Source organism: Eleutherodactylus coqui, unplaced genomic scaffold (genome assembly GCF_035609145.1).
Source record: "Eleutherodactylus coqui strain aEleCoq1 unplaced genomic scaffold, aEleCoq1.hap1 HAP1_SCAFFOLD_494, whole genome shotgun sequence".
NCBI lineage: Eukaryota > Metazoa > Chordata > Amphibia > Anura > Eleutherodactylidae > Eleutherodactylus > Eleutherodactylus coqui.
The window spans coordinates 14,579-39,857 of record NW_027102547.1 but is presented as its reverse complement, the minus strand read 5'-3'; the positions used below and the strand labels follow the sequence as shown (position 1 = coordinate 39,857).

General features: G+C 49.9%; 1 long non-coding RNA gene across 1 annotated transcript; it reads right to left on the bottom strand.

Moving 5' to 3' along the window:
- Window positions 1-22,477, bottom strand: LOC136604739 (uncharacterized). The gene is made up of 10 exons (XR_010789842.1): window positions 22,324-22,477; window positions 19,864-20,020; window positions 17,388-17,544; window positions 14,936-15,092; window positions 12,464-12,620; window positions 9,992-10,148; window positions 7,536-7,692; window positions 5,088-5,244; window positions 2,600-2,756; window positions 1-152 (listed from the first exon to the last, which is right to left on the bottom strand). It is a non-coding gene; the product is annotated as an uncharacterized lncRNA (long non-coding RNA).
- Between the last annotated feature and the right edge of the window lie 2,802 nt (window positions 22,478-25,279).

Sequence of the window (25,279 nt, the reverse complement as noted above, 5' to 3'; positions counted from 1 at the left end):
CGTCCACATGACGGCAAAGAGAACGCAGTTCATTGGACCCGCCCGCCTTCTTCTTCTGTTGCTCCGCGGCTTGCTTCTGACCATCATGCGCCCGGCGGGGTGCTTTCTGCGCTGTTCTTCATTCTTTTTCATTAAGGTCCTAAGATGATGCCCTGTCAATGACAATAAGAAAGCCAATTTACAAGCGTCCATCACTGCACTCTACAGCGCAAGACAGAAAGCGTGCCGTCGCTTCCTAAATGATCTCAGGCGACATGTATACAAATCCGTCACTGAAGAGAAATGAAGGCGGCAAATTATTATCATGTAAACCAATCACGGCGTTAGGCAGAGTAATAAACTGACGCCGTGACTGCAATACTGCTGAAGAGGCGGTCAGAAGTGCTGTTGTACCGTGTACTGCCCATGCCCACCAGCTATGGACCCGCTGCATGCCCATGTGTGTGTGTGTGCCCGTTTATCATTAAACATGAAAGTAAAAGCAGGTAAAAGGTTTGTGTTTACTTTGGGTGGATTTTAAAAAAATTATGAAATTGTAAAAAAAAAAAAGTGGTGTCCACAAATGAGGTGCAGGTAATTGATCTGGAACCGTCTGCGACCCCGGACGTGTGCTCTGACCACTACACTACAGCCAGGCACATGGAATCAGTTGGCGTTTGAATAGAGCAGGCCACAATGCAGCGCCGGCCTCTACTATACACCCAACGGTCAGCTGCATTATTACAGCCAGCGGATGACCTTTCACCATTTCAGCTTCCCTGGATGGAAATTACACGCTTCACCCCGGGGAACAGCACCAAAAACTGCACTCACAACGTTCCTACATCCACAATTTTCACTGCTCGGCCATATTACAACCACCATTGTCAGCCACTTCCCACAAGGCCTTGTCATGGCCGCAGGACTAGGCAGGGCCCGCATTTCAAAAACTCACAACTTCTGGGCTCTCCTCCTGCAGCCCTGTCCAGAGTACACCCATAATGGCGTCTTCCAGGAAGAACACTCAGCCAAAGGGGATCCTCCGCAGAAGGGGCCGGAGGAGACTGTCCAGATACTTCCCACCACCCGGCCGCACACAGTCCAGCAAACCAATCAAACGCCTGCGGAGCTCCAACTAAATGGTCCCAAGGCACAACTCCCCGTTCCTCAGCACGGAAAGGCCGTAACAGCAAATAACTGGCTTATGTCCTATTGTGTCTACGAGAAACTAGAAAGCAAGACAGACTCCGGCGAACAAAAGAAGGCAAAAATGGGATCGCCGAGCAGTGAAAAAATATTGGGTTTACAGGGGAACCCTGCTCTGTTGTGCCACGCTGATGGAAAGGCCAGAATTTGGCACAAGCAGCATAAATCCATGAATTCTTCGTGTCAGCTATTCCCAGCACCGCCATGTAATTTGCCACAACCGCAAGAAGCTATTCTGTCTGCATGGACAAGGAAGGAAGGAAGGAAGGAAGGAAGGAAGGAAGGAAGGAAGGAAGGAAGGAAGGAAGGAAGGAAGGAAGGAAGGAAGGAAGGAAGGAAGGAAGGAAGGAAGGAAGGAAGGAAGGAAGGAAGGAAGGAAGGAAGGAAGGAAGGAAGGAAGGAAGGAAGGAAGGAAGGAAGGAAGGAAGGAAGGAAGGAAGGAAGGAAGGAAGGAAGGAAGGAAGGAAGGAAGGAAGGAAGGAAGGAAGGAAGGAAGGAAGGAAGGAAGGAAGGAAGGAAGGAAGGAAGGAAGGAAGGAAGGAAGGAAGGAAGGAACTGTAACCCCAACTCTGTGTCTCCTTGATCAAAAACATAAAAATAGCCAGCACTCCAACACATTTTTTGAAAAATTACAGATACTTCAATTCTAGGTGTGACGTTTCAGCCCACAGTCGTCGGGCCCCATGAGCGAAGGCTGAAAGGTCACACATATAGGCAAATATCAAGTAGCCAGCTGCCATATGCCTGGATCCTTTACAGAGACGCCCGTTTTACTATATTTCATGCCATAAAGGGTGAACCTGGGCTGCAAAAACATTTCAAGGGGTTTTTCCGCCACTGTAAAAAGCCTCCCAGCCACTCTGTACTTCCTACTGACCAGCACCTGTGACTATTGGAGCTAGTCAATCGCCACAGCAGTGACCTCCTATAGCCGGTGATTGGCTGCAGCAGTCACACATCCTGCTCAACAGCAACCAGGAAGGGCAGAGTGGCTGTGAAGCAATTTTAAGTAATGGGAAAACCCCTTTAAGGAGGGGTACGTGTCAAGGTTACATCCACATAAATGCCAGGACCCAAGGTTTATAGGCTGAACATTGCCCAGAGCATCACACCTTGCTTGCCAACTTACTTCCAGACTTACGGAAAGAGCATAGCTCGTCCGCTCGGCTGTTTTCGTAAGTCCTCGCCACCCCCAGTCGCCACCATCCAGCCGGCCAGGAGGTCAGGGATGCCAAAACTAGAGGTGGGTACGAGCCTGAGACGTGAGACTCGCAACTATCAGACTTCCATGGCATATCTTGTGGACATGCCAGGAAAGTCTCAGATGGGAATACCCCTTTAATCTGTCACGTTGGCACTGTAGCGCCTGAGAAATCTGTCACGGTACGTGAAGCATTAAGCGATGCACACGCACCTGACCGTCCACATGACGGCAAAGAGATCGCAATTCATTGGACCGGCCCGCCTTCTTCTTCTGTTGCTCCGCGGCTTGCTTCTGACCGTCACGCGCCCCGCGGGGTGCTTTCTGCGCTGTTCTTCATTCTTTTTCATTAAGGTCCTAAGATGATGCCCTGTCAATGACAATAAGAAAGCCAATTTACAAGCGTCCATCACTGCACTCTACAGCGCAACACAGAAAGCGTGCCGTCGCTTCCTAAATGATCTCAGGCGACATGTATACAAATCCGTCACTGAAGAGAAATGAAGGCGGCAAATTATTATCATGTAAACCAATCACGGCGTTAGGCAGAGTAATAAACTGACGCCGTGACTGCAATACTGCTGAAGAGGCGGTCAGAAGTGCTGTTGTACCGTGTACTGCCCATGCCCACCAGCTATGGACCCGCTGCATGCCCATGTGTGTGTGTGTGCCCGTTTATCATTAAACATGAAAGTAAAAGCAGGTAAAAGGTTTGTGCTTACTTTGGGTGGATTTTAAAAAAATTATGAAATTGTAAAAAAAAAAAAGTGGTGTCCACAAATGAGGTGCAGGTAATTGATCTGGAACCGTCTGCGACCCCGGACGTGTGCTCTGACCACTACACTACAGCCAGGCACATGGAATCAGTTGGCGTTTGAATAGAGCAGGCCACAATGCAGCGCCGGCCTCTACTATACACCCAACGGTCAGCTGCATTATTACAGCCAGCGGCTGACCTTTCACCATTTCAGCTTCCCTGGATGGAAATTACACGCTTCACCCCGGGGAACAGCACCAAAAACTGCACTCACAACGTTCCTACATCCACAATTTTCACTGTTCGGCCATATTACAACCACCATTGTCAGCCACTTCCCACAAGGCCTTGTCATGGCCGCAGGACTAGGCAGGGCCCGCATTTCAAAAACTCACAACTTCTGGGCTCTCCTCCTGCAGCCCTGTCCAGAGTACACCCATAATGGCGTCTTCCAGGAAGAACACTCAGCCAAAGGGGATCCTCCGCAGAAGGGGCCGGAGGAGGCTGTCCAGATACTTCCCACCACCCGGCCGCACACAGTCCAGCAAACCAATCAAACGCCTGCGGAGCTCCAACTAAATGGTCCCAAGGCACAACTCCCCGTTCCTCAGCACGGAAAGGCCGTAACAGCAAATAACTGGCTTATGTCCTATTGTGTCTACGAGAAACTAGAAAGCAAGACAGACTCCGGCGAACAAAAGAAGGCAAAAATGGGATCGCCGAGCAGTGAAAAAATATTGGGTTTACAGGGGAACCCTGCTCTGTTGTGCCACGCTGATGGAAAGGCCAGAATTTGGCACAAGCAGCATAAATCCATGAATTCTTCGTGTCAGCTATTCCCAGCACCGCCATGTAATTTGCCACAACCGTGTGTAGCTATTCTGTATGCATGAGGAAGGAAGGAAGGAAGGAAGGAAGGAAGGAAGGAAGGAAGGAAGGAAGGAAGGAAGGAAGGAAGGAAGGAAGGAAGGAAGGAAGGAAGGAAGGAAGGAAGGAAGGAAGGAAGGAAGGAAGGAAGGAAGGAAGGAAGGAAGGAAGGAAGGAAGGAAGGAAGGAAGGAAGGAAGGAAGGAAGGAAGGAAGGAACTGTAACCCCAACTCTGTGTCTCCTTGATCAAAAACATAAAAATAGCCAGCACTCCAACACATTTTTTGAAAAATTACAGATACTTCAATTCTAGGTGTGACGTTTCAGCCCACAGTCGTCGGGCCCCATGAGCGAAGGCTGAAAGGTCACACATATAGGCAAATATCAAGTAGCCAGCTGCCATATGCCTGGATCCTTTACAGAGACGCCCGTTTTACTATATTTCATGCCATAAAGGGTGAACCTGGGCTGCAAAAACATTTCAAGGGGTTTTTCCGCCACTGTAAAAAGCCTCCCAGCCACTCTGTACTTCCTACTGACCAGCACCTGTGACTATTGGAGCTAGTCAATCGCCACAGCAGTGACCTCCTATAGCCGGTGATTGGCTGCAGCAGTCACACATCCTGCTCAACAGCAACCAGGAAGGGCAGAGTGGCTGTGAAGCAATTTTAAGTAATGGGAAAACCCCTTTAAGGAGGGGTACGTGTCAAGGTTACATCCACATAAATGCCAGGACCCAAGGTTTATAGGCTGAACATTGCCCAGAGCATCACACCTTGCTTGCCAACTTACTTCCAGACTTACGGAAAGAGCATAGCTCGTCCGCTCGGCTGTTTTCGTAAGTCCTCGCCACCCCCAGTCGCCACCATCCAGCCGGCCAGGAGGTCAGGGATGCCAAAACTAGAGGTGGGTACGAGCCTGAGACGTGAGACTCGCAACTATCAGACTTCCATGGCATATCTTGTGGACATGCCAGGAAAGTCTCAGATGGGAATACCCCTTTAATCTGTCACGTTGGCACTGTAGCGCCTGAGAAATCTGTCACGGTACGTGAAGCATTAAGCGATGCACACGCACCTGACCGTCCACATGACGGCAAAGAGATCGCAATTCATTGGACCGGCCCGCCTTCTTCTTCTGTTGCTCCGCGGCTTGCTTCTGACCGTCACGCGCCCCGCGGGGTGCTTTCTGCGCTGTTCTTCATTCTTTTTCATTAAGGTCCTAAGATGATGCCCTGTCAATGACAATAAGAAAGCCAATTTACAAGCGTCCATCACTGCACTCTACAGCGCAACACAGAAAGCGTGCCGTCGCTTCCTAAATGATCTCAGGCGACATGTATACAAATCCGTCACTGAAGAGAAATGAAGGCGGCAAATTATTATCATGTAAACCAATCACGGCGTTAGGCAGAGTAATAAACTGACGCCGTGACTGCAATACTGCTGAAGAGGCGGTCAGAAGTGCTGTTGTACCGTGTACTGCCCATGCCCACCAGCTATGGACCCGCTGCATGCCCATGTGTGTGTGTGTGCCCGTTTATCATTAAACATGAAAGTAAAAGCAGGTAAAAGGTTTGTGCTTACTTTGGGTGGATTTTAAAAAAATTATGAAATTGTAAAAAAAAAAAAGTGGTGTCCACAAATGAGGTGCAGGTAATTGATCTGGAACCGTCTGCGACCCCGGACGTGTGCTCTGACCACTACACTACAGCCAGGCACATGGAATCAGTTGGCGTTTGAATAGAGCAGGCCACAATGCAGCGCCGGCCTCTACTATACACCCAACGGTCAGCTGCATTATTACAGCCAGCGGCTGACCTTTCACCATTTCAGCTTCCCTGGATGGAAATTACACGCTTCACCCCGGGGAACAGCACCAAAAACTGCACTCACAACGTTCCTACATCCACAATTTTCACTGTTCGGCCATATTACAACCACCATTGTCAGCCACTTCCCACAAGGCCTTGTCATGGCCGCAGGACTAGGCAGGGCCCGCATTTCAAAAACTCACAACTTCTGGGCTCTCCTCCTGCAGCCCTGTCCAGAGTACACCCATAATGGCGTCTTCCAGGAAGAACACTCAGCCAAAGGGGATCCTCCGCAGAAGGGGCCGGAGGAGGCTGTCCAGATACTTCCCACCACCCGGCCGCACACAGTCCAGCAAACCAATCAAACGCCTGCGGAGCTCCAACTAAATGGTCCCAAGGCACAACTCCCCGTTCCTCAGCACGGAAAGGCCGTAACAGCAAATAACTGGCTTATGTCCTATTGTGTCTACGAGAAACTAGAAAGCAAGACAGACTCCGGCGAACAAAAGAAGGCAAAAATGGGATCGCCGAGCAGTGAAAAAATATTGGGTTTACAGGGGAACCCTGCTCTGTTGTGCCACGCTGATGGAAAGGCCAGAATTTGGCACAAGCAGCATAAATCCATGAATTCTTCGTGTCAGCTATTCCCAGCACCGCCATGTAATTTGCCACAACCGTGTGTAGCTATTCTGTATGCATGAGGAAGGAAGGAAGGAAGGAAGGAAGGAAGGAAGGAAGGAAGGAAGGAAGGAAGGAAGGAAGGAAGGAAGGAAGGAAGGAAGGAAGGAAGGAAGGAAGGAAGGAAGGAAGGAAGGAAGGAAGGAAGGAAGGAAGGAAGGAAGGAAGGAAGGAACTGTAACCCCAACTCTGTGTCTCCTTGATCAAAAACATAAAAATAGCCAGCACTCCAACACATTTTTTGAAAAATTACAGATACTTCAATTCTAGGTGTGACGTTTCAGCCCACAGTCGTCGGGCCCCATGAGCGAAGGCTGAAAGGTCACACATATAGGCAAATATCAAGTAGCCAGCTGCCATATGCCTGGATCCTTTACAGAGACGCCCGTTTTACTATATTTCATGCCATAAAGGGTGAACCTGGGCTGCAAAAACATTTCAAGGGGTTTTTCCACCACTGTAAAAAGCCTCCCAGCCACTCTGTACTTCCTACTGACCAGCACCTGTGACTATTGGAGCTAGTCAATCGCCACAGCAGTGACCTCCTATAGCCGGTGATTGGCTGCAGCAGTCACACATCCTGCTCAACAGCAACCAGGAAGGGCAGAGTGGCTGTGAAGCAATTTTAAGTAATGGGAAAACCCCTTTAAGGAGGGGTACGTGTCAAGGTTACATCCACATAAATGCCAGGACCCAAGGTTTATAGGCTGAACATTGCCCAGAGCATCACACCTTGCTTGCCAACTTACTTCCAGACTTACGGAAAGAGCATAGCTCGTCCGCTCGGCTGTTTTCGTAAGTCCTCGCCACCCCCAGTCGCCACCATCCAGCCGGCCAGGAGGTCAGGGATGCCAAAACTAGAGGTGGGTACGAGCCTGAGACGTGAGACTCGCAACTATCAGACTTCCATGGCATATCTTGTGGACATGCCAGGAAAGTCTCAGATGGGAATACCCCTTTAATCTGTCACGTTGGCACTGTAGCGCCTGAGAAATCTGTCACGGTACGTGAAGCATTAAGCGATGCACACGCACCTGACCGTCCACATGACGGCAAAGAGATCGCAATTCATTGGACCGGCCCGCCTTCTTCTTCTGTTGCTCCGCGGCTTGCTTCTGACCGTCACGCGCCCCGCGGGGTGCTTTCTGCGCTGTTCTTCATTCTTTTTCATTAAGGTCCTAAGATGATGCCCTGTCAATGACAATAAGAAAGCCAATTTACAAGCGTCCATCACTGCACTCTACAGCGCAACACAGAAAGCGTGCCGTCGCTTCCTAAATGATCTCAGGCGACATGTATACAAATCCGTCACTGAAGAGAAATGAAGGCGGCAAATTATTATCATGTAAACCAATCACGGCGTTAGGCAGAGTAATAAACTGACGCCGTGACTGCAATACTGCTGAAGAGGCGGTCAGAAGTGCTGTTGTACCGTGTACTGCCCATGCCCACCAGCTATGGACCCGCTGCATGCCCATGTGTGTGTGTGTGCCCGTTTATCATTAAACATGAAAGTAAAAGCAGGTAAAAGGTTTGTGCTTACTTTGGGTGGATTTTAAAAAAATTATGAAATTGTAAAAAAAAAAAAGTGGTGTCCACAAATGAGGTGCAGGTAATTGATCTGGAACCGTCTGCGACCCCGGACGTGTGCTCTGACCACTACACTACAGCCAGGCACATGGAATCAGTTGGCGTTTGAATAGAGCAGGCCACAATGCAGCGCCGGCCTCTACTATACACCCAACGGTCAGCTGCATTATTACAGCCAGCGGCTGACCTTTCACCATTTCAGCTTCCCTGGATGGAAATTACACGCTTCACCCCGGGGAACAGCACCAAAAACTGCACTCACAACGTTCCTACATCCACAATTTTCACTGTTCGGCCATATTACAACCACCATTGTCAGCCACTTCCCACAAGGCCTTGTCATGGCCGCAGGACTAGGCAGGGCCCGCATTTCAAAAACTCACAACTTCTGGGCTCTCCTCCTGCAGCCCTGTCCAGAGTACACCCATAATGGCGTCTTCCAGGAAGAACACTCAGCCAAAGGGGATCCTCCGCAGAAGGGGCCGGAGGAGGCTGTCCAGATACTTCCCACCACCCGGCCGCACACAGTCCAGCAAACCAATCAAACGCCTGCGGAGCTCCAACTAAATGGTCCCAAGGCACAACTCCCCGTTCCTCAGCACGGAAAGGCCGTAACAGCAAATAACTGGCTTATGTCCTATTGTGTCTACGAGAAACTAGAAAGCAAGACAGACTCCGGCGAACAAAAGAAGGCAAAAATGGGATCGCCGAGCAGTGAAAAAATATTGGGTTTACAGGGGAACCCTGCTCTGTTGTGCCACGCTGATGGAAAGGCCAGAATTTGGCACAAGCAGCATAAATCCATGAATTCTTCGTGTCAGCTATTCCCAGCACCGCCATGTAATTTGCCACAACCGTGTGTAGCTATTCTGTATGCATGAGGAAGGAAGGAAGGAAGGAAGGAAGGAAGGAAGGAAGGAAGGAAGGAAGGAAGGAAGGAAGGAAGGAAGGAAGGAAGGAAGGAAGGAAGGAAGGAAGGAAGGAAGGAAGGAAGGAAGGAAGGAAGGAAGGAAGGAAGGAAGGAAGGAAGGAAGGAAGGAACTGTAACCCCAACTCTGTGTCTCCTTGATCAAAAACATAAAAATAGCCAGCACTCCAACACATTTTTTGAAAAATTACAGATACTTCAATTCTAGGTGTGACGTTTCAGCCCACAGTCGTCGGGCCCCATGAGCGAAGGCTGAAAGGTCACACATATAGGCAAATATCAAGTAGCCAGCTGCCATATGCCTGGATCCTTTACAGAGACGCCCGTTTTACTATATTTCATGCCATAAAGGGTGAACCTGGGCTGCAAAAACATTTCAAGGGGTTTTTCCGCCACTGTAAAAAGCCTCCCAGCCACTCTGTACTTCCTACTGACCAGCACCTGTGACTATTGGAGCTAGTCAATCGCCACAGCAGTGACCTCCTATAGCCGGTGATTGGCTGCAGCAGTCACACATCCTGCTCAACAGCAACCAGGAAGGGCAGAGTGGCTGTGAAGCAATTTTAAGTAATGGGAAAACCCCTTTAAGGAGGGGTACGTGTCAAGGTTACATCCACATAAATGCCAGGACCCAAGGTTTATAGGCTGAACATTGCCCAGAGCATCACACCTTGCTTGCCAACTTACTTCCAGACTTACGGAAAGAGCATAGCTCGTCCGCTCGGCTGTTTTCGTAAGTCCTCGCCACCCCCAGTCGCCACCATCCAGCCGGCCAGGAGGTCAGGGATGCCAAAACTAGAGGTGGGTACGAGCCTGAGACGTGAGACTCGCAACTATCAGACTTCCATGGCATATCTTGTGGACATGCCAGGAAAGTCTCAGATGGGAATACCCCTTTAATCTGTCACGTTGGCACTGTAGCGCCTGAGAAATCTGTCACGGTACGTGAAGCATTAAGCGATGCACACGCACCTGACCGTCCACATGACGGCAAAGAGATCGCAATTCATTGGACCGGCCCGCCTTCTTCTTCTGTTGCTCCGCGGCTTGCTTCTGACCGTCACGCGCCCCGCGGGGTGCTTTCTGCGCTGTTCTTCATTCTTTTTCATTAAGGTCCTAAGATGATGCCCTGTCAATGACAATAAGAAAGCCAATTTACAAGCGTCCATCACTGCACTCTACAGCGCAACACAGAAAGCGTGCCGTCGCTTCCTAAATGATCTCAGGCGACATGTATACAAATCCGTCACTGAAGAGAAATGAAGGCGGCAAATTATTATCATGTAAACCAATCACGGCGTTAGGCAGAGTAATAAACTGACGCCGTGACTGCAATACTGCTGAAGAGGCGGTCAGAAGTGCTGTTGTACCGTGTACTGCCCATGCCCACCAGCTATGGACCCGCTGCATGCCCATGTGTGTGTGTGTGCCCGTTTATCATTAAACATGAAAGTAAAAGCAGGTAAAAGGTTTGTGCTTACTTTGGGTGGATTTTAAAAAAATTATGAAATTGTAAAAAAAAAAAAGTGGTGTCCACAAATGAGGTGCAGGTAATTGATCTGGAACCGTCTGCGACCCCGGACGTGTGCTCTGACCACTACACTACAGCCAGGCACATGGAATCAGTTGGCGTTTGAATAGAGCAGGCCACAATGCAGCGCCGGCCTCTACTATACACCCAACGGTCAGCTGCATTATTACAGCCAGCGGCTGACCTTTCACCATTTCAGCTTCCCTGGATGGAAATTACACGCTTCACCCCGGGGAACAGCACCAAAAACTGCACTCACAACGTTCCTACATCCACAATTTTCACTGTTCGGCCATATTACAACCACCATTGTCAGCCACTTCCCACAAGGCCTTGTCATGGCCGCAGGACTAGGCAGGGCCCGCATTTCAAAAACTCACAACTTCTGGGCTCTCCTCCTGCAGCCCTGTCCAGAGTACACCCATAATGGCGTCTTCCAGGAAGAACACTCAGCCAAAGGGGATCCTCCGCAGAAGGGGCCGGAGGAGGCTGTCCAGATACTTCCCACCACCCGGCCGCACACAGTCCAGCAAACCAATCAAACGCCTGCGGAGCTCCAACTAAATGGTCCCAAGGCACAACTCCCCGTTCCTCAGCACGGAAAGGCCGTAACAGCAAATAACTGGCTTATGTCCTATTGTGTCTACGAGAAACTAGAAAGCAAGACAGACTCCGGCGAACAAAAGAAGGCAAAAATGGGATCGCCGAGCAGTGAAAAAATATTGGGTTTACAGGGGAACCCTGCTCTGTTGTGCCACGCTGATGGAAAGGCCAGAATTTGGCACAAGCAGCATAAATCCATGAATTCTTCGTGTCAGCTATTCCCAGCACCGCCATGTAATTTGCCACAACCGTGTGTAGCTATTCTGTATGCATGAGGAAGGAAGGAAGGAAGGAAGGAAGGAAGGAAGGAAGGAAGGAAGGAAGGAAGGAAGGAAGGAAGGAAGGAAGGAAGGAAGGAAGGAAGGAAGGAAGGAAGGAAGGAAGGAAGGAAGGAAGGAAGGAAGGAAGGAAGGAAGGAAGGAAGGAAGGAAGGAAGGAAGGAAGGAAGGAACTGTAACCCCAACTCTGTGTCTCCTTGATCAAAAACATAAAAATAGCCAGCACTCCAACACATTTTTTGAAAAATTACAGATACTTCAATTCTAGGTGTGACGTTTCAGCCCACAGTCGTCGGGCCCCATGAGCGAAGGCTGAAAGGTCACACATATAGGCAAATATCAAGTAGCCAGCTGCCATATGCCTGGATCCTTTACAGAGACGCCCGTTTTACTATATTTCATGCCATAAAGGGTGAACCTGGGCTGCAAAAACATTTCAAGGGGTTTTTCCACCACTGTAAAAAGCCTCCCAGCCACTCTGTACTTCCTACTGACCAGCACCTGTGACTATTGGAGCTAGTCAATCGCCACAGCAGTGACCTCCTATAGCCGGTGATTGGCTGCAGCAGTCACACATCCTGCTCAACAGCAACCAGGAAGGGCAGAGTGGCTGTGAAGCAATTTTAAGTAATGGGAAAACCCCTTTAAGGAGGGGTACGTGTCAAGGTTACATCCACATAAATGCCAGGACCCAAGGTTTATAGGCTGAACATTGCCCAGAGCATCACACCTTGCTTGCCAACTTACTTCCAGACTTACGGAAAGAGCATAGCTCGTCCGCTCGGCTGTTTTCGTAAGTCCTCGCCACCCCCAGTCGCCACCATCCAGCCGGCCAGGAGGTCAGGGATGCCAAAACTAGAGGTGGGTACGAGCCTGAGACGTGAGACTCGCAACTATCAGACTTCCATGGCATATCTTGTGGACATGCCAGGAAAGTCTCAGATGGGAATACCCCTTTAATCTGTCACGTTGGCACTGTAGCGCCTGAGAAATCTGTCACGGTACGTGAAGCATTAAGCGATGCACACGCACCTGACCGTCCACATGACGGCAAAGAGATCGCAATTCATTGGACCGGCCCGCCTTCTTCTTCTGTTGCTCCGCGGCTTGCTTCTGACCGTCACGCGCCCGGCGGGGTGCTTTCTGCGCTGTTCTTCATTCTTTTTCATTAAGGTCCTAAGATGATGCCCTGTCAATGACAATAAGAAAGCCAATTTACAAGCGTCCATCACTGCACTCTACAGCGCAAGACAGAAAGCGTGCCGTCGCTTCCTAAATGATCTCAGGCGACATGTATACAAATCCGTCACTGAAGAGAAATGAAGGCGGCAAATTATTATCATGTAAACCAATCACGGCGTTAGGCAGAGTAATAAACTGACGCCGTGACTGCAATACTGCTGAAGAGGCGGTCAGAAGTGCTGTTGTACCGTGTACTGCCCATGCCCACCAGCTATGGACCCGCTGCATGCCCATGTGTGTGTGTGTGCCCGTTTATCATTAAACATGAAAGTAAAAGCAGGTAAAAGGTTTGTGTTTACTTTGGGTGGATTTTAAAAAAATTATGAAATTGTAAAAAAAAAAAAGTGGTGTCCACAAATGAGGTGCAGGTAATTGATCTGGAACCGTCTGCGACCCCGGACGTGTGCTCTGACCACTACACTACAGCCAGGCACATGGAATCAGTTGGCGTTTGAATAGAGCAGGCCACAATGCAGCGCCGGCCTCTACTATACACCCAACGGTCAGCTGCATTATTACAGCCAGCGGATGACCTTTCACCATTTCAGCTTCCCTGGATGGAAATTACACGCTTCACCCCGGGGAACAGCACCAAAAACTGCACTCACAACGTTCCTACATCCACAATTTTCACTGTTCGGCCATATTACAACCACCATTGTCAGCCACTTCCCACAAGGCCTTGTCATGGCCGCAGGACTAGGCAGGGCCCGCATTTCAAAAACTCACAACTTCTGGGCTCTCCTCCTGCAGCCCTGTCCAGAGTACACCCATAATGGCGTCTTCCAGGAAGAACACTCAGCCAAAGGGGATCCTCCGCAGAAGGGGCCGGAGGAGGCTGTCCAGATACTTCCCACCACCCGGCCGCACACAGTCCAGCAAACCAATCAAACGCCTGCGGAGCTCCAACTAAATGGTCCCAAGGCACAACTCCCCGTTCCTCAGCACGGAAAGGCCGTAACAGCAAATAACTGGCTTATGTCCTATTGTGTCTACGAGAAACTAGAAAGCAAGACAGACTCCGGCGAACAAAAGAAGGCAAAAATGGGATCGCCGAGCAGTGAAAAAATATTGGGTTTACAGGGGAACCCTGCTCTGTTGTGCCACGCTGATGGAAAGGCCAGAATTTGGCACAAGCAGCATAAATCCATGAATTCTTCGTGTCAGCTATTCCCAGCACCGCCATGTAATTTGCCACAACCGTGTGTAGCTATTCTGTATGCATGAGGAAGGAAGGAAGGAAGGAAGGAAGGAAGGAAGGAAGGAAGGAAGGAAGGAAGGAAGGAAGGAAGGAAGGAAGGAAGGAAGGAAGGAAGGAAGGAAGGAAGGAAGGAAGGAAGGAAGGAAGGAAGGAAGGAAGGAAGGAAGGAAGGAAGGAAGGAAGGAAGGAAGGAAGGAAGGAACTGTAACCCCAACTCTGTGTCTCCTTGATCAAAAACATAAAAATAGCCAGCACTCCAACACATTTTTTGAAAAATTACAGATACTTCAATTCTAGGTGTGACGTTTCAGCCCACAGTCGTCGGGCCCCATGAGCGAAGGCTGAAAGGTCACACATATAGGCAAATATCAAGTAGCCAGCTGCCATATGCCTGGATCCTTTACAGAGACGCCCGTTTTACTATATTTCATGCCATAAAGGGTGAACCTGGGCTGCAAAAACATTTCAAGGGGTTTTTCCGCCACTGTAAAAAGCCTCCCAGCCACTCTGTACTTCCTACTGACCAGCACCTGTGACTATTGGAGCTAGTCAATCGCCACAGCAGTGACCTCCTATAGCCGGTGATTGGCTGCAGCAGTCACACATCCTGCTCAACAGCAACCAGGAAGGGCAGAGTGGCTGTGAAGCAATTTTAAGTAATGGGAAAACCCCTTTAAGGAGGGGTACGTGTCAAGGTTACATCCACATAAATGCCAGGACCCAAGGTTTATAGGCTGAACATTGCCCAGAGCATCACACCTTGCTTGCCAACTTACTTCCAGACTTACGGAAAGAGCATAGCTCGTCCGCTCGGCTGTTTTCGTAAGTCCTCGCCACCCCCAGTCGCCACCATCCAGCCGGCCAGGAGGTCAGGGATGCCAAAACTAGAGGTGGGTACGAGCCTGAGACGTGAGACTCGCAACTATCAGACTTCCATGGCATATCTTGTGGACATGCCAGGAAAGTCTCAGATGGGAATACCCCTTTAATCTGTCACGTTGGCACTGTAGCGCCTGAGAAATCTGTCACGGTACGTGAAGCATTAAGCGATGCACACGCACCTGACCGTCCACATGACGGCAAAGAGATCGCAATTCATTGGACCGGCCCGCCTTCTTCTTCTGTTGCTCCGCGGCTTGCTTCTGACCGTCACGCGCCCCGCGGGGTGCTTTCTGCGCTGTTCTTCATTCTTTTTCATTAAGGTCCTAAGATGATGCCCTGTCAATGACAATAAGAAAGCCAATTTACAAGCGTCCATCACTGCACTCTACAGCGCAACACAGAAAGCGTGCCGTCGCTTCCTAAATGATCTCAGGCGACATGTATACAAATCCGTCACTGAAGAGAAATGAAGGCGGCAAATTATTATCATGTAAACCAATCACGGCGTTAGGCAGAGTAATAAACTGACGCCGTGACTGCAATACTGCTGAAGAGGCGGTCAGAAGTGCTGTTGTACCGTGTACTGCCCATGCCCACCAGCTATGGACCCGCTGCATGCCCATGTGTGTGTGTGTGCCCGTTTATCATTAAACATGAAAGTAAAAGCAGGTAAAAGGTTTGTGCTTACTTTGGGTGGATTTTAAAAAAATTATGAAATTGTAAAAAAAAAAAAGTGGTGTCCACAAATGAGGTGCAGGTAATTGATCTGGAACCGTCTGCGACCCCGGACGTGTGCTCTGACCACTACACTACAGCCAGGCACATGGAATCAGTTGGCGTTTGAATAGAGCAGGCCACAATGCAGCGCCGGCCTCTACTATACACCCAACGGTCAGCTGCATTATTACAGCCAGCGGCTGACCTTTCACCATTTCAGCTTCCCTGGATGGAAATTACACGCTTCACCCCGGGGAACAGCACCAAAAACTGCACTCACAACGTTCCTACATCCACAATTTTCACTGTTCGGCCATATTACAACCACCATTGTCAGCCACTTCCCACAAGGCCTTGTCATGGCCGCAGGACTAGGCAGGGCCCGCATTTCAAAAACTCACAACTTCTGGGCTCTCCTCCTGCAGCCCTGTCCAGAGTACACCCATAATGGCGTCTTCCAGGAAGAACACTCAGCCAAAGGGGATCCTCCGCAGAAGGGGCCGGAGGAGGCTGTCCAGATACTTCCCACCACCCGGCCGCACACAGTCCAGCAAACCAATCAAACGCCTGCGGAGCTCCAACTAAATGGTCCCAAGGCACAACTCCCCGTTCCTCAGCACGGAAAGGCCGTAACAGCAAATAACTGGCTTATGTCCTATTGTGTCTACGAGAAACTAGAAAGCAAGACAGACTCCGGCGAACAAAAGAAGGCAAAAATGGGATCGCCGAGCAGTGAAAAAATATTGGGTTTACAGGGGAACCCTGCTCTGTTGTGCCACGCTGATGGAAAGGCCAGAATTTGGCACAAGCAGCATAAATCCATGAATTCTTCGTGTCAGCTATTCCCAGCACCGCCATGTAATTTGCCACAACCGTGTGTAGCTATTCTGTATGCATGAGGAAGGAAGGAAGGAAGGAAGGAAGGAAGGAAGGAAGGAAGGAAGGAAGGAAGGAAGGAAGGAAGGAAGGAAGGAAGGAAGGAAGGAAGGAAGGAAGGAAGGAAGGAAGGAAGGAAGGAAGGAAGGAAGGAAGGAAGGAAGGAAGGAAGGAAGGAACTGTAACCCCAACTCTGTGTCTCCTTGATCAAAAACATAAAAATAGCCAGCACTCCAACACATTTTTTGAAAAATTACAGATACTTCAATTCTAGGTGTGACGTTTCAGCCCACAGTCGTCGGGCCCCATGAGCGAAGGCTGAAAGGTCACACATATAGGCAAATATCAAGTAGCCAGCTGCCATATGCCTGGATCCTTTACAGAGACGCCCGTTTTACTATATTTCATGCCATAAAGGGTGAACCTGGGCTGCAAAAACATTTCAAGGGGTTTTTCCACCACTGTAAAAAGCCTCCCAGCCACTCTGTACTTCCTACTGACCAGCACCTGTGACTATTGGAGCTAGTCAATCGCCACAGCAGTGACCTCCTATAGCCGGTGATTGGCTGCAGCAGTCACACATCCTGCTCAACAGCAACCAGGAAGGGCAGAGTGGCTGTGAAGCAATTTTAAGTAATGGGAAAACCCCTTTAAGGAGGGGTACGTGTCAAGGTTACATCCACATAAATGCCAGGACCCAAGGTTTATAGGCTGAACATTGCCCAGAGCATCACACCTTGCTTGCCAACTTACTTCCAGACTTACGGAAAGAGCATAGCTCGTCCGCTCGGCTGTTTTCGTAAGTCCTCGCCACCCCCAGTCGCCACCATCCAGCCGGCCAGGAGGTCAGGGATGCCAAAACTAGAGGTGGGTACGAGCCTGAGACGTGAGACTCGCAACTATCAGACTTCCATGGCATATCTTGTGGACATGCCAGGAAAGTCTCAGATGGGAATACCCCTTTAATCTGTCACGTTGGCACTGTAGCGCCTGAGAAATCTGTCACGGTACGTGAAGCATTAAGCGATGCACACGCACCTGACCGTCCACATGACGGCAAAGAGATCGCAATTCATTGGACCGGCCCGCCTTCTTCTTCTGTTGCTCCGCGGCTTGCTTCTGACCGTCACGCGCCCGGCGGGGTGCTTTCTGCGCTGTTCTTCATTCTTTTTCATTAAGGTCCTAAGATGATGCCCTGTCAATGACAATAAGAAAGCCAATTTACAAGCGTCCATCACTGCACTCTACAGCGCAAGACAGAAAGCGTGCCGTCGCTTCCTAAATGATCTCAGGCGACATGTATACAAATCCGTCACTGAAGAGAAATGAAGGCGGCAAATTATTATCATGTAAACCAATCACGGCGTTAGGCAGAGTAATAAACTGACGCCGTGACTGCAATACTGCTGAAGAGGCGGTCAGAAGTGCTGTTGTACCGTGTACTGCCCATGCCCACCAGCTATGGACCCGCTGCATGCCCATGTGTGTGTGTGTGCCCGTTTATCATTAAACATGAAAGTAAAAGCAGGTAAAAGGTTTGTGTTTACTTTGGGTGGATTTTAAAAAAATTATGAAATTGTAAAAAAAAAAAAGTGGTGTCCACAAATGAGGTGCAGGTAATTGATCTGGAACCGTCTGCGACCCCGGACGTGTGCTCTGACCACTACACTACAGCCAGGCACATGGAATCAGTTGGCGTTTGAATAGAGCAGGCCACAATGCAGCGCCGGCCTCTACTATACACCCAACGGTCAGCTGCATTATTACAGCCAGCGGATGACCTTTCACCATTTCAGCTTCCCTGGATGGAAATTACACGCTTCACCCCGGGGAACAGCACCAAAAACTGCACTCACAACGTTCCTACATCCACAATTTTCACTGTTCGGCCATATTACAACCACCATTGTCAGCCACTTCCCACAAGGCCTTGTCATGGCCGCAGGACTAGGCAGGGCCCGCATTTCAAAAACTCACAACTTCTGGGCTCTCCTCCTGCAGCCCTGTCCAGAGTACACCCATAATGGCGTCTTCCAGGAAGAACACTCAGCCAAAGGGGATCCTCCGCAGAAGGGGCCGGAGGAGGCTGTCCAGATACTTCCCACCACCCGGCCGCACACAGTCCAGCAAACCAATCAAACGCCTGCGGAGCTCCAACTAAATGGTCCCAAGGCACAACTCCCCGTTCCTCAGCACGGAAAGGCCGTAACAGCAAATAACTGGCTTATGTCCTATTGTGTCTACGAGAAACTAGAAAGCAAGACAGACTCCGGCGAACAAAAGAAGGCAAAAATGGGATCGCCGAGCAGTGAAAAAATATTGGGTTTACAGGGGAACCCTGCTCTGTTGTGCCACGCTGATGGAAAGGCCAGAATTTGGCACAAGCAGCATAAATCCATGAATTCTTCGTGTCAGCTATTCCCAGCACCGCCATGTAATTTGCCACAACCGTGTGTAGCTATTCTGTATGCATGAGGAAGGAAGGAAGGAAGGAAGGAAGGAAGGAAGGAAGGAAGGAAGGAAGGAAGGAAGGAAGGAAGGAAGGAAGGAAGGAAGGAAGGAAGGAAGGAAGGAAGGAAGGAAGGAAGGAAGGAAGGAAGGAAGGAAGGAAGGAAGGAAGGAAGGAAGGAAGGAAGGAAGGAAGGAAGGAAGGAACTGTAACCCCAACTCTGTGTCTCCTTGATCAAAAACATAAAAATAGCCAGCACTCCAACACATTTTTTGAAAAATTACAGATACTTCAATTCTAGGTGTGACGTTTCAGCCCACAGTCGTCGGGCCCCATGAGCGAAGGCTGAAAGGTCACACATATAGGCAAATATCAAGTAGCCAGCTGCCATATGCCTGGATCCTTTACAGAGACGCCCGTTTTACTATATTTCATGCCATAAAGGGTGAACCTGGGCTGCAAAAACATTTCAAGGGGTTTTTCCGCCACTGTAAAAAGCCTCCCAGCCACTCTGTACTTCCTACTGACCAGCACCTGTGACTATTGGAGCTAGTCAATCGCCACAGCAGTGACCTCCTATAGCCGGTGATTGGCTGCAGCAGTCACACATCCTGCTCAACAGCAACCAGGAAGGGCAGAGTGGCTGTGAAGCAATTTTAAGTAATGGGAAAACCCCTTTAAGGAGGGGTACGTGTCAAGGTTACATCCACATAAATGCCAGGACCCAAGGTTTATAGGCTGAACATTGCCCAGAGCATCACACCTTGCTTGCCAACTTACTTCCAGACTTACGGAAAGAGCATAGCTCGTCCGCTCGGCTGTTTTCGTAAGTCCTCGCCACCCCCAGTCGCCACCATCCAGCCGGCCAGGAGGTCAGGGATGCCAAAACTAGAGGTGGGTACGAGCCTGAGACGTGAGACTCGCAACTATCAGACTTCCATGGCATATCTTGTGGACATGCCAGGAAAGTCTCAGATGGGAATACCCCTTTAATCTGTCACGTTGGCACTGTAGCGCCTGAGAAATCTGTCACGGTACGTGAAGCATTAAGCGATGCACACGCACCTGACCGTCCACATGACGGCAAAGAGATCGCAATTCATTGGACCGGCCCGCCTTCTTCTTCTGTTGCTCCGCGGCTTGCTTCTGACCGTCACGCGCCCCGCGGGGTGCTTTCTGCGCTGTTCTTCATTCTTTTTCATTAAGGTCCTAAGATGATGCCCTGTCAATGACAATAAGAAAGCCAATTTACAAGCGTCCATCACTGCACTCTACAGCGCAACACAGAAAGCGTGCCGTCGCTTCCTAAATGATCTCAGGCGACATGTATACAAATCCGTCACTGAAGAGAAATGAAGGCGGCAAATTATTATCATGTAAACCAATCACGGCGTTAGGCAGAGTAATAAACTGACGCCGTGACTGCAATACTGCTGAAGAGGCGGTCAGAAGTGCTGTTGTACCGTGTACTGCCCATGCCCACCAGCTATGGACCCGCTGCATGCCCATGTGTGTGTGTGTGCCCGTTTATCATTAAACATGAAAGTAAAAGCAGGTAAAAGGTTTGTGCTTACTTTGGGTGGATTTTAAAAAAATTATGAAATTGTAAAAAAAAAAAAGTGGTGTCCACAAATGAGGTGCAGGTAATTGATCTGGAACCGTCTGCGACCCCGGACGTGTGCTCTGACCACTACACTACAGCCAGGCACATGGAATCAGTTGGCGTTTGAATAGAGCAGGCCACAATGCAGCGCCGGCCTCTACTATACACCCAACGGTCAGCTGCATTATTACAGCCAGCGGCTGACCTTTCACCATTTCAGCTTCCCTGGATGGAAATTACACGCTTCACCCCGGGGAACAGCACCAAAAACTGCACTCACAACGTTCCTACATCCACAATTTTCACTGTTCGGCCATATTACAACCACCATTGTCAGCCACTTCCCACAAGGCCTTGTCATGGCCGCAGGACTAGGCAGGGCCCGCATTTCAAAAACTCACAACTTCTGGGCTCTCCTCCTGCAGCCCTGTCCAGAGTACACCCATAATGGCGTCTTCCAGGAAGAACACTCAGCCAAAGGGGATCCTCCGCAGAAGGGGCCGGAGGAGGCTGTCCAGATACTTCCCACCACCCGGCCGCACACAGTCCAGCAAACCAATCAAACGCCTGCGGAGCTCCAACTAAATGGTCCCAAGGCACAACTCCCCGTTCCTCAGCACGGAAAGGCCGTAACAGCAAATAACTGGCTTATGTCCTATTGTGTCTACGAGAAACTAGAAAGCAAGACAGACTCCGGCGAACAAAAGAAGGCAAAAATGGGATCGCCGAGCAGTGAAAAAATATTGGGTTTACAGGGGAACCCTGCTCTGTTGTGCCACGCTGATGGAAAGGCCAGAATTTGGCACAAGCAGCATAAATCCATGAATTCTTCGTGTCAGCTATTCCCAGCACCGCCATGTAATTTGCCACAACCGTGTGTAGCTATTCTGTATGCATGAGGAAGGAAGGAAGGAAGGAAGGAAGGAAGGAAGGAAGGAAGGAAGGAAGGAAGGAAGGAAGGAAGGAAGGAAGGAAGGAAGGAAGGAAGGAAGGAAGGAAGGAAGGAAGGAAGGAAGGAAGGAAGGAAGGAAGGAAGGAAGGAAGGAAGGAAGGAAGGAAGGAACTGTAACCCCAACTCTGTGTCTCCTTGATCAAAAACATAAAAATAGCCAGCACTCCAACACATTTTTTGAAAAATTACAGATACTTCAATTCTAGGTGTGACGTTTCAGCCCACAGTCGTCGGGCCCCATGAGCGAAGGCTGAAAGGTCACACATATAGGCAAATATCAAGTAGCCAGCTGCCATATGCCTGGATCCTTTACAGAGACGCCCGTTTTACTATATTTCATGCCATAAAGGGTGAACCTGGGCTGCAAAAACATTTCAAGGGGTTTTTCCACCACTGTAAAAAGCCTCCCAGCCACTCTGTACTTCCTACTGACCAGCACCTGTGACTATTGGAGCTAGTCAATCGCCACAGCAGTGACCTCCTATAGCCGGTGATTGGCTGCAGCAGTCACACATCCTGCTCAACAGCAACCAGGAAGGGCAGAGTGGCTGTGAAGCAATTTTAAGTAATGGGAAAACCCCTTTAAGGAGGGGTACGTGTCAAGGTTACATCCACATAAATGCCAGGACCCAAGGTTTATAGGCTGAACATTGCCCAGAGCATCACACCTTGCTTGCCAACTTACTTCCAGACTTACGGAAAGAGCATAGCTCGTCCGCTCGGCTGTTTTCGTAAGTCCTCGCCACCCCCAGTCGCCACCATCCAGCCGGCCAGGAGGTCAGGGATGCCAAAACTAGAGGTGGGTACGAGCCTGAGACGTGAGACTCGCAACTATCAGACTTCCATGGCATATCTTGTGGACATGCCAGGAAAGTCTCAGATGGGAATACCCCTTTAATCTGTCACGTTGGCACTGTAGCGCCTGAGAAATCTGTCACGGTACGTGAAGCATTAAGCGATGCACACGCACCTGACCGTCCACATGACGGCAAAGAGATCGCAATTCATTGGACCGGCCCGCCTTCTTCTTCTGTTGCTCCGCGGCTTGCTTCTGACCGTCACGCGCCCGGCGGGGTGCTTTCTGCGCTGTTCTTCATTCTTTTTCATTAAGGTCCTAAGATGATGCCCTGTCAATGACAATAAGAAAGCCAATTTACAAGCGTCCATCACTGCACTCTACAGCGCAAGACAGAAAGCGTGCCGTCGCTTCCTAAATGATCTCAGGCGACATGTATACAAATCCGTCACTGAAGAGAAATGAAGGCGGCAAATTATTATCATGTAAACCAATCACGGCGTTAGGCAGAGTAATAAACTGACGCCGTGACTGCAATACTGCTGAAGAGGCGGTCAGAAGTGCTGTTGTACCGTGTACTGCCCATGCCCACCAGCTATGGACCCGCTGCATGCCCATGTGTGTGTGTGTGCCCGTTTATCATTAAACATGAAAGTAAAAGCAGGTAAAAGGTTTGTGTTTACTTTGGGTGGATTTTAAAAAAATTATGAAATTGTAAAAAAAAAAAAGTGGTGTCCACAAATGAGGTGCAGGTAATTGATCTGGAACCGTCTGCGACCCCGGACGTGTGCTCTGACCACTACACTACAGCCAGGCACATGGAATCAGTTGGCGTTTGAATAGAGCAGGCCACAATGCAGCGCCGGCCTCTACTATACACCCAACGGTCAGCTGCATTATTACAGCCAGCGGATGACCTTTCACCATTTCAGCTTCCCTGGATGGAAATTACACGCTTCACCCCGGGGAACAGCACCAAAAACTGCACTCACAACGTTCCTACATCCACAATTTTCACTGTTCGGCCATATTACAACCACCATTGTCAGCCACTTCCCACAAGGCCTTGTCATGGCCGCAGGACTAGGCAGGGCCCGCATTTCAAAAACTCACAACTTCTGGGCTCTCCTCCTGCAGCCCTGTCCAGAGTACACCCATAATGGCGTCTTCCAGGAAGAACACTCAGCCAAAGGGGATCCTCCGCAGAAGGGGCCGGAGGAGGCTGTCCAGATACTTCCCACCACCCGGCCGCACACAGTCCAGCAAACCAATCAAACGCCTGCGGAGCTCCAACTAAATGGTCCCAAGGCACAACTCCCCGTTCCTCAGCACGGAAAGGCCGTAACAGCAAATAACTGGCTTATGTCCTATTGTGTCTACGAGAAACTAGAAAGCAAGACAGACTCCGGCGAACAAAAGAAGGCAAAAATGGGATCGCCGAGCAGTGAAAAAATATTGGGTTTACAGGGGAACCCTGCTCTGTTGTGCCACGCTGATGGAAAGGCCAGAATTTGGCACAAGCAGCATAAATCCATGAATTCTTCGTGTCAGCTATTCCCAGCACCGCCATGTAATTTGCCACAACCGCAAGAAGCTATTCTGTCTGCATGGAGAAGGAAGGAAGGAAGGAAGGAAGGAAGGAAGGAAGGAAGGAAGGAAGGAAGGAAGGAAGGAAGGAAGGAAGGAAGGAAGGAAGGAAGGAAGGAAGGAAGGAAGGAAGGAAGGAAGGAAGGAAGGAAGGAAGGAAGGAAGGAAGGAAGGAAGGAAGGAAGGAAGGAAGGAAGGAAGGAAGGAAGGAAGGAAGGAAGGAAGGAAGGAAGGAAGGAAGGAAGGAAGGAAGGAAGGAAGGAAGGAAGGAAGGAAGGAAGGAAGGAAGGAACTGTAACCCCAACTCTGTGTCTCCTTGATCAAAAACATAAAAATAGCCAGCACTCCAACACATTTTTTGAAAAATTACAGATACTTCAATTCTAGGTGTGACGTTTCAGCCCACAGTCGTCGGGCCCCATGAGCGAAGGCTGAAAGGTCACACATATAGGCAAATATCAAGTAGCCAGCTGCCATATGCCTGGATCCTTTACAGAGACGCCCGTTTTACTATATTTCATGCCATAAAGGGTGAACCTGGGCTGCAAAAACATTTCAAGGGGTTTTTCCACCACTGTAAAAAGCCTCCCAGCCACTCTGTACTTCCTACTGACCAGCACCTGTGACTATTGGAGCTAGTCAATCGCTACAGCAGTGACCTCCTATAGCCGGTGATTGGCTGCAGCAGTCACACATCCTGCTCAACAGCAACCAGGAAGGGCAGAGTGGCTGTGAAGCAATTTTAAGTAATGGGAAAACCCCTTTAAGGGCTCATGTCCACGGGGAAAAGAAGAATTAAAATCCGCAGCGGATTTTAACTCTTCTCCCGCGCGCGGATCCGCACCCCATAGGGATGCATTGACCACCCGCGGGGTAGATAAATACCCGCGGATCGTCAATAAAAGTGATTTAAAAAAAAATGGAGCATGAAAAAATCTGGACCATGCTCCATTTTCATGCGGGTCTCCCGCGGGCTTCTATTGAAGCCTATGGAAGCCGTCCGGATCCGCGGGACACAAAAATCACATTTTACTTACCCGCTCCGGTTCTTCTCTTCGGCGCCGCGCCATCCTCTCTCAGTCACGGCCGGATCATTTTGCTTCGGCCCGGCGCATGCGCGGGGCACGTCACCGACGTCATCGTGCACATCCGCCGAGCCGAAGAATGAAGATCCGGCCGCGACGAGAGAAGATGACGCCGCCGCGAAGAGAAGAAACGGAGCGGATGGGAGGTGAGTTTATTGTCATTTATTTGTATTTTCAGCGCTCATGTCCGCGGGGCAGGAGGGACCCGCTGCAGATTCTACATGTAGAATCCGTAGCGGGCCCGATTTTCCCCGTGGACATGAGGCCTAAGGAGGGGTACGTGTCAAGGTTACATCCACATAAATGCCAGGACCCAAGGTTTATAGGCTGAACATTGCCCAGAGCATCACACCTTGCTTGCCAACTTACTTCCAGACTTACGGAAAGAGCATAGCTCGTCCGCTCGGCTGTTTTCGTAAGTCCTCGCCACCCCCAGGCGCCACCATCCAGCCGGGCAG